This window comes from Aotus nancymaae, unplaced genomic scaffold, assembly GCF_030222135.1.
Source record: "Aotus nancymaae isolate 86718 unplaced genomic scaffold, 86718_ANA_hifiasm-v0.15.2.pri h1tg000053l, whole genome shotgun sequence".
NCBI classification, from domain to species: Eukaryota; Metazoa; Chordata; class Mammalia; order Primates; family Aotidae; genus Aotus; species Aotus nancymaae.
In genome coordinates this window covers 27357913-27367636 of record NW_026988467.1, presented here as the reverse complement: position 1 = coordinate 27367636, position 9724 = coordinate 27357913, and the positions used below count along the sequence as shown (strand labels likewise).

Here is a 9724-nt window from a genome sequence, read left to right as displayed (position 1 = left end):
TCCCTTATAGAGTTATTGTGAGAGTTGAGGAAGAAATACAGGTACGGTGCTTAGTACATTGGCTGGCATAGGGCAAGTGCTCAATAAATGTCAGCTGGCATCGATCGGCTTCATGGTTTGGAGGAAGTGACCACTTCCCCTGCCTGCATTTCAGGATGGGTTGGAGACCGGGGAGACAGGACAGGTGGCCTGGCCTTGTGGACTCTGATGCCCAGGATGAAACAAAGGGGCTGGGGGGCAGTATCTGAGACTCAAGCCTGGGCCAGGGAACTCGAAGGGAGGTGGCAGCAGAATGTGGGTGTGACAGTCTGTAGCTGGGCCTGCTCAGCAGCAGTGGGGGCAGGGATGCTGTCTGCATGATCTCAGGTATCCAAATGCCACAGGTGCCCTTGGAGACCTGTGGACAGGTGGACCGGTTGTCTGGATGGTGACCTGGCCTTTCACTTCCCCTGTTGAGTCCCAGGATGATGAGACCACGAAGGGCCATTTCTTCACCCCTCACCTGCTCCATAAACAGCACAGAGCCTCAGGAGTGGGCTCCAGAGGGAGTAGTTTGGGAAGCAGTGGGATCATGGGCTGGTCCCCTGAACATGGACCACGGGGACCAGGAACATCTTTGCACTTTCCTGGGTCAGTTTTGTGTGTGGTGTGCGTGTGTGAATTTGTGAGGACATGGGTATACATATGTGTTTGTGTGTGCATGTTAGAGCATTTGCTGACAGCCATACACACACACACACACACACACACACGCACACACACACACAGAGCGCAAAGGCTGGCCCTGCTGTCAGGAAGCTCTCGGGGAATCTATTTTCCTTCACAATGCTTGCTCTCAGATGTCAGGCTGGAAATGTCAGCTCTGTGCTGCGTGCCAGTCCCTGCTCTGAGTAGGGAAAGCTTCGTGCCTCTCAAAGACCCTACTCTGAAAGGCATGGACAATGCCAGGCTGGGACTCCTAACAGAGGGGAGGGATTAGTACAGGGGTTGGGGGCCTGAGTGTAAGCTCAGGGATAAACCAGGCCTGGCATGGACTGGAAGTCCACTCCCCAGGGGGCAGAGAGGCAGTGCTCACTACACATGAGAACGATCTGTGACATTTATTACATGTAAGGTGTGCATCAGGCACCTCACGGACATCACCTTACTTTTCAGATGAAGAAACTGAGCCTCAGAGAGGTTTGGAACTTACTGAAGATCGCACAGCTGGAAGATGGCAGATGAGGACTGACCCATGGAGCAGGAAGTAGAAGCTTAGAGAGGACAAGTGGTTTATTTAGAGTCACTGGCATGTTCATGGCAGAGCTGGGATGTGATTCAGGTCTCCCTGATTCCAGAGCCTCTGCCCTTACCACCACCACACCCCTCAAGCTCATGGGTGAGCCAGACACCTTGAGGATGTGTGTGTGAAAGGTGGCCAGACGAGGGAAGGACTGACTCTGCCCAGAAGGGTCAGTGAGGCACGGATGACAGCTGGGAGCGCTCCAGGGAGACGAGGATGGGGGAGGGCATTCCAGGGGAGAGAAGAGCGGGAGCAAACCACAGAGGCGTGAAATAGGGTGCCACGTTCTGGCAGTTTATGGCTGACCCATTGAGCAGGAAGACAACCTCCGCTTCTCTCTGCCCCCACCCCCATCCTGGTTCAGAAAGCCTGATTGTCCCCACTTCCCTCCGATTGTCCCCACTTCCCTCCGCCCCCCCCCGCAGGCTCCTGGGATATGGACAAGAAAGGAGCTTGTCTTCCCTGGCTCTGCTGGAGTCCTGCCGCGGAGGTTTGGTTACCATGGCGACGGGCTCCATGGAAACTTGCAACCGGCCTTTTCCAGGATGGGCCTGGACCCCAGCCCACCTGCTGATGCATTGCATCCCCTGGCCACAGCGTCCCGAGGAGGTACCCGGGGATGGTCATTCGGCTGCCTGAGCACCCACCCCTCCACCGTGTCAGGGGCAGGAAGAGAGAGTCCTGAAGGGCAGCAGAATGGGATTCTGGCATGCAGAGGCCTTTGGGTGGCTTCAGGATCCTGCATCAATCCAGGATGTGGAGACCCACATCCTCTTATATTTAGACAAATTGGGAGCAAGTCTTTACGTGGCTGCTGCTCGATGTCCTGACCGTTCTGTTTCTGTGTCCTGGTCCGTTTCGGCCCTGGTGCTGCATCCTCTTCACTCAGTTTCTCTCTGGCCCAGCTGTTCTGAGTTCTGATCTGTTCACCCCACCACATGCACACCATGCCCCAGGAATGCCCGGTTTCAGAGAATCGCCAGGCTATGGCCATGAGGCTTGCTTTCGGACCGGCCTGGGAGGGGACCCCGACTTGACACTTGGTAGCCACGCAACCTGGAGCAAGCTGCTCCCTCTTTCCCAGTCTTGGATTCCACGTCTCTAAATACGTGCTTTATGGGATTGCTTGTTTATCCAACAAACGTGCTTAATAATATCTGCATTTATTGAGCGCTTTTTATTTGCATTGAATGCATTTGTTATGCTAAGAACTGCACTTACATCATCTCATTTTATCTTTATGACAACCCCATGACACAGGATTCTTATTCTCAATTTGTTTGGCAAAGCCACTGAGGGGAAGAGGATGGAGGACCCCATCCAGGGACACACACGTGACGGAGCAGGAAGGAGAACACAGGTGTGTCTGACACCGAAGTTGCCCTCGTCACCACTTCATTATTTGGTCAGCTAATTTTTATCGTGCACCGATGATGAGATGACCTGGTTTCTGCCCTGATGGAGCACCTACTGGGGAAGATGGGAAAAAAGAGCAAAAAATAATACAACGTGTTATGAATAGAGCGTTGAGATAGATAGAGCATGATGGGTGGGGACGATGCTCAGGGACAATCCCTCTGAGCAAATGACACACAAGGATGAGAGATCCGCATAATGGGAAGAGCCAGACACGAGAGGGAAGAGAGACCCAGGCAGGGACAAAGGCCTTGCGGTGGGGACGGGTTTGCTGTGTCCTCAGAGGAGCTTGGAGGTGGTGAGCGAAGGGGAGAGAGGCCTGGGATGAGCCAGGGAGGCAGGCAGAGGCTCGATCATGCAGAGCCTCGTGGGCCAGGGTAGGCGGCGTGGAAGAATGTGGGTGCCCTTATTCTAAGGGCAGTGGAAGCCATCAGAGGGTGCTAGGCAGGAGAGTGAGTTGACCTGGCATGTGAGAAGCAGCTGCCTCTGGCTGCTGTGTGGGGAGTGGGTAGCAGAGGGGTGTGACGGGGCCAGGAATACATAGAGTCTCCTGGTTGGAGATGGTGCTGGCCACGGCCACGGAGGGAAGCTGCTGAGCTTGACTGGTTTGGACATAGAGTAGACAGACCTTGCTGAGGGACTTGTAAGTAGCGGGTGGGGAATGTGAAGGCAGAAAGCAGAGCTCCTCGTTTCTGCCTCGAGCCACCAGGTGGTGATGATGGTGCTTACTGGGATGGGGAGACTCAGGTGGTGCTGGCGGTGGGATGCTGGACAACTGGGTTTTTGCGGGGAGAGGATCCAGAGCTTGTTTTGGGATGTGCTGTGTCTGAGAGGCCTGAGAGACAGCTGAGTGGAGATACTCAGGTCTGGAGTTCAAGGAAGAGGTCCGGGCTGCAGATACAAATTTGGCTATTGACAGTGAGACATGAGAACTAAAGCCATGGAGCTTGGTGAGATCAAAGGAGTAAGTGTAGATGCAGATGGGAGGATAAGAGGAAGGAAGAGGAGGGGCGGGGAGAGGAGCTGGGAGGAGAAAAGAGGAAAAGGAAGAGAAGAAAGGAGAAGAGAGGAGGGGAGGAGGGCTGTTGGAGCCAGGAGCACACCTGTGCTTACCTTTTACTGGTGTGGGCCGTGCTTCCAGCGTGCGGGGCACACCCTGAGTCCAGGAGCACTAGCTTTGGAGGCACAGACAACAGCAGGGACTTTGCCAGTTTGGCCATTAGAACCTGTGTGGGGACGTTAGGCCAGGGGTCAGAAGAGGGTGCTTCGAGGGGTCCAAGGAGGGGCAGCACTGCTGGACTGAGGGTGGAGGCCAAGGCCTGACAGATGAGTTCCTCATAATGACGGAGGAGAGAGGAGGAGGGTGTGGAGGTGATGGGGTGTGGGGTTTGGATGGTAAGCAATGTGCAGGAAGCAGGTTGGCGGCAGGGTGTCGAGAGATGAAAGAAGCAGACATTCGGGGCCAGGTGGATGCGGATACAAGCTGTGGCCCAGAGCGGGAGGCAAGAGGCAGCTTCCTTCCCTGTCCCCATCCTCATCCTTGTAGGAGCCTGGGCTTCCTGGAGACAGCCTGGGGGCTTACACCAAGCCCTTGTCTTAGCTGAGCTGCCTGACTGACCTGGTAACCATATGGACCCAAAGGGAGACAGCACATGTGGGTCCATGCAGGTGCATCAGGGGCAGGGGTATGACTCTGCAGGTGCCTGGGACAGCCTGGAGCATTGAAAGTTCTGGACTTGGAGACACTTATGAGCTGTGGGCCTTAAGCAAGAACAACTGGCTGGCTGCATGGCGCCTCGGGGTCTCACCTGAGCAAGGGTGATAATAACATGTGAAATATACCCTGCCAGTCCCCAGGCTCTGCCCAAGTGTGAGAGATTATTAGTGCTGCCCAGGCTTTGAAACACTGTGTCGGGGGTGACCCTAGTTTTATTGAAAGAGAGAGAAAGAGGCAGAGACAGAAAGAGTGAGACAGAGAAAGAGGAAAACAGACGGGGATGGGCAGGTAGAGACAGAGACAGAGTGAGACAGAGAACAGGAACAAGAAGGATAGCTATGGAGGTTGCGTACGGTGGCTCACACCTGTAATGCCAGCACTTTGGGAGTCCGAGGTGGGTGGATCACTTGAGGTCAGGAGTTCGAGACCAGCTTGACCACATGGGAAACCCCTTCTCCACTAAAAATACAAAAATTAGCCTGGCGTGGTGGCAGGGGCCTATAATCCCAGCTACACTGGAGGCTGAGGCAAGAGAATTACTTGAACCTGGGAGGCAGAGGTTGCAGTGAGCTGAGACCATGCCACTGTACTCCAGGCTGGGCAACAGAGCAAGACACCGTCTCAACAACAACAAAGAGAGAAAGAGAGGTAAAGAGACAGAGACACAGAGCTAGAGAAACAGGAGACACAGGCAGAGTAAGAGAGAGATAAAAAGTTTGAGAGTAAGAGAAGGAGAGGGAGAGACAGAGACACGGACACAGGGAGAGGAGGGTACAGCAGACGTCATATCTGGGCTGTGAGACTGGGAGTGATTTTGACTTTCATGCATTTGCTCATATTATTTTCTGATTTTTCTCTATGTCTACTTAAAATAATTATCTTTAAAAAATGGTTCCTAGATGTAAATTGGGTTTTAGAAACTTTCTGCAATTTGGAAGTATCTATGAAAAGCTTTACAATTTGCATACAAATTGACCCAGAAATTTCTCTTCTTAGAATTTATTCAAACCAAATAATCATGGATGTGCCAGGGATATGATTGCAAGGATGTCTTGAAGTTTCTAATAGCACCCCCCAAAAAACCTTTAAAAATGCCAACAAACAAACCCCCTTACCTAGATGTACAAAATACTTGAATAAATAAAAGATGGTCCATTCACAGAATGGATTTCTAGATAGCCTTTAAAAGGATGAAGAAGGTAACTGACTGGTGTGGATACTTATGACATATTAAGTAAAGAAAAAAGCAAATTTCAAAAAGGCACAGTATAACTCAATTTCGTGAGAAGAAAATCTGTCTGTATGTGTGCATAGAGAAATACCTGCAATTTTGGTCTCCACGGTGCTAAGTTTGTTGTGCAACCATAAAAACAACTAAAGTTATTTCCACCGTGGTCTGTGCATTAAGAATTCTGACACATAGCTGCTGGTGGTTGCTTTCCTGTCTTTTGCTTTCCTCAGAGGAAATGGAGGACAGCTGCTTATGGCCCGATGTGTGATAATCCAGCATGATTTTGATGGTCATAATTAAATCACACCTCATCCATGTCAATGCATGCAGATAGAGCCCAGCTATTTTTTGTTAACCATCCCACAGAGGCTATAAGCAGATGCCACCCATTCAGAAAAACAACCTCTCAACTTTTTACAGGCTTTGTGACAGTTTCACTCCCTTGGTAGTTGCAGATAGAGGTTTAATATCTTTTTAGATATTGACTCTGGGGTTTATTCACTGCAATCAGGCGAACACCATTAACAGGTGTATCAGGAATGCCTACTCCAGGTAGGGCATAACTAAAAGGTGAGATATACACCTCAAGACTCAGGGCTGAGCGCAGTGGCTCATACCTATAATCCTAGCACTTTGGGAAACTGAACTGGGTGGATCACTTGAGGGTCAGAAGTTCAAAGACCAGCCTGGCCGACATGGTGAAACTCTGTCTCTAATAAAAATACAAAAAAATTAAAAATACTGAAAATTTACCTGTTATTACAACACCTTTCAGACATTTCAGATTTACTTACAGTCTCATCTCATTCCAAAAAGAATTTGAGGTGGCTTGCCAAATTATATGAATAGAATAGGGTAAAGATAATTGAGGAAATCAGGATGAAGGAAGGCCAAGGCTATAAAAAGGACAGAATCAGTGAAGTTAGTAAAGAAACCGCGTGCCTTAAAGCTCTGAATATTTACTAGATGGGGACATCAGTTTTGCTTTGATCTTTCTAGCAGCCTATTTTCAGCATTTAACATGATCAAATATAGAGCAAAATGTAAAGAAATACAAACTTTAGGCAGACACTGTTCCTTTTCTTCTAAGTTCAACTGTTATTATTGTCTATGCAAATAAAGCCTGGCTTTTCTTTTAAAACCTCAGGAAAATGGATCCTTCCTCTCACGCCTGTGATTTCTAGCCAGTGGAAAGTCGATAGGCCGCTCACTGACCACAGTGGCTCCCCGGCTTTCTCTCCTGTGTCTATACGCCACGAACGGAACGCAGAGGGAGGCTCTGTTCTCAGCCTCACGTGCGGATATCTTCTTGGTAGAAGGAAAACAGCCCTGGTTATATCAGGGAAGGTTTTAAACTTCCTTTCTCCAGCTCTGTCCAACATTTCCAGTTTCATCTTCTCGGTCTCCAAACAGAAAAGATTCCGCTGTACCGCTGGTCTCTACCCAGATCCAGTCTGTGCCCACTGTGAGGATGATGTTATTCCAAGTGAGATGTTACCTTGGCAACCAACTTACCAACTCACTCAATTAACCAGCTTCCTCTCTGTAATCAATACTCATTAGCGCCGAATCACTTATTCGCTTTGCCTTGCAATTTTAACCACTCATCCGGGTCAATCTGTTTTTTAATGGTGACAGTCATCTCTCTTTTGGAATATGGAAACTCACTTGAACCCAACAGAACTCCTCTCCCTAGGGCCTCTGAGGAGGCTGTCATCCCAACTCACGCTCACCCAAGGAAGTACCAGCTGGTGATCTTGGTGGCGCTGGCAGCAGAACATCCCTGGTGGCTTCCAGCAAGTCACTGGGGCCTTGCCCACAATGGAGCTGACGAGGAGGAAGGTGGCACCTGCCATTCGAAACCACAGAGACAGCTTCTATGCACCCAAGAGACTCCTTGGAAGCTCCAAGGGAGAAATACTACCATGTGATGGTTAATTGTAGCCTGACGTGGTTTGAGAACAGAGAGAAAAAAAACGTATTATTAAAAACCAAAACAGTCTATTCCACTTCCCACTCTGCTTCTTAGGCAGGGGATGGGGGTGGTAGTGAATTCATGTCTCAGGTAGATAAAATTCTACACAACTTCCTCTGCTGCACAGAGCCCAGTGGGAGATGAGGGGGACAATGGGTATCCTGGAGGCTTTGCAGGTTTTCTGGAGCTGCAGCTTCACAGGGGACCTGGAGTGGGTGGCCTTTGGTGGAGCAGGAATATTTTGTGAGTCTCCAGAGGCTGAAAAGAGAGGAGAGGGATGTTGAGTTCTAAGGAAGCGGAGCCCTGAACTGGGGGAAGGCGGGATGAGCACTAGGGCGGTGTAAAGACTTCTTGTGGCCCTAAACTTCATGAGAGTCAGCTATGTACACGCGTGCCCTGGGTAAGCGGTGTTGGAGATAGATTTGGGGATGCAAGAAAAGAGGCCTATTCCACCATTGGAATGTGATGCAGACAGCAATAGCACTGCTGGCTGGCAAGATGACCCATAAAAGGAAACAATTAATTAATGAAAAGCATTGTCCTAGGCACTGGAAATTCACTAGAAATTGAAGCAGAATGATCCCTGCTCTCAAGGGCTCGCGTTCTAGAGGCAGAGGCAGAAAACAGGCCAGGAAACAAATGAATAAGCACTTCAGGTATGCTGAGTGCTGTGAAGATAATGACTTAGAGAGAACCTGGTAGGTGGCCCCTTTAGATGGTGTGGCTCAGGGGGGCCTCTCTCGGGAGCTGACGTTTGATTTGAGCTGAGAGGTGAAGGATGAGGAGCGGCCAGCTCACGAGAAGCCCGGAAAGAGTGCTCCAGAAAGAGCAACCCCCAACTGTCCTGGCCACGGATTCATTTTCTGCACCAGAAACAAATGCTCTCTATTCTGAGTGCCTTTGCATCGACTCCAGGCTCTCTCAGGAATCTTTTCTTTTCTTTCCTTTTCTTTTTTTTGAGATGGAGTCTTGCTCTGTTGCCCAGGCTGGAGTGCAGTGGTGGGATCTTGGCTCATTGCAACCTGCACCTCCCAGGTTCAAGTGATTCTCCTTCTGATACAGACCCAGTTTCCAGCCCTTAAAAACACTCAGCTTCCTTGGTAATAATAATAATAATAATAATAATAATAATAAAACCAGGACACCTATGCAATACCATTTTCCTCTTGTACATTTAAGGGATTAAAGAAAGTAACTGGTGAGGATCTAGTGAAACATCTCTCTTTTACACTGCAGGTGGAACTGTGAATTGGGAACCCCTTTGAAAGCAACAGGAAAATATTTATGAAAGGCCATAAAAATGTTCCTATTTCTGGAACCAGTAATCTTATTTGGGAATCTGTCCTAGGGAAATAATATAAACTATGGAAAAATCTGTGCACAAAGATGTCCAGTTGAACGTTATTTCTAAGGATGCAAAGCAACACTGCTTCATTGTGTAATAACAAGGGAAAGGTTGGATGCGTCAATCCAATGGAATATGGGGTCGCCATGAGAGCTGACACAGCAAAGCCACGTCTTTGTAGTCACATGAATCTTGGCTCAAATTCTGACTCTTCCAGTTTCTTTTTTTCCACTCTTATTTCTTTTTCTTTGTCTTTCTTTCTTTCTTTTCTTTTTTTTTTTTGAGATACAGTCTCACTCTGTTGCCCAGGCTGGAGTGCAGTGGCACACTCCTGGCTCATTGGAACCTCCACCTCCCGGGTTCAAGCGATTCTCCTGCCTCAGCCTTCTGAGGAGCTGGGATTACAGGCTTGTGCCACCACACCTGGTGTATTTTTGTATTTTTGGTAGAGATGGGGTTTTGCCATGTTGGCCATGCTGGTCTCGAACTCCTGACCCCAGGTGATCCACCTGCCTCAGGCTCTCAAAGTGCTGGGATTACAATTGTGAGCCACCGTGCTTGACCTGACTCTTCCAGTTTCTGCTGTGTGATCTTGGTCATGTTCTTTAATCTCACTGGGCCACTGGGCCTTAGTTTCCTCACTGATAGCACAGGGATATAATTCATCTTATTTTTCATGAGCAGAGAAAAGTCATTTCCATGAAGAGCTAAGAAGCGTTCCAGGCAGCAGGTGGTTAGCGCTCCAGTGACCCTCCTCC

General features: G+C 49.4%; 1 long non-coding RNA gene across 1 annotated transcript; it reads left to right on the top strand.

Annotated features, from left to right (window-relative positions):
* Positions 1-1162: 1162 nt before the first annotated feature.
* LOC105708565 (uncharacterized) lies at positions 1163-8960 on the top strand. Its single transcript, XR_001105339.2, has 4 exons — positions 1163-1378; positions 1708-1891; positions 2543-2642; positions 6794-8960. It is a non-coding gene; the product is annotated as an uncharacterized LOC105708565 (long non-coding RNA).
* Positions 8961-9724: the final 764 nt, after the last annotated feature.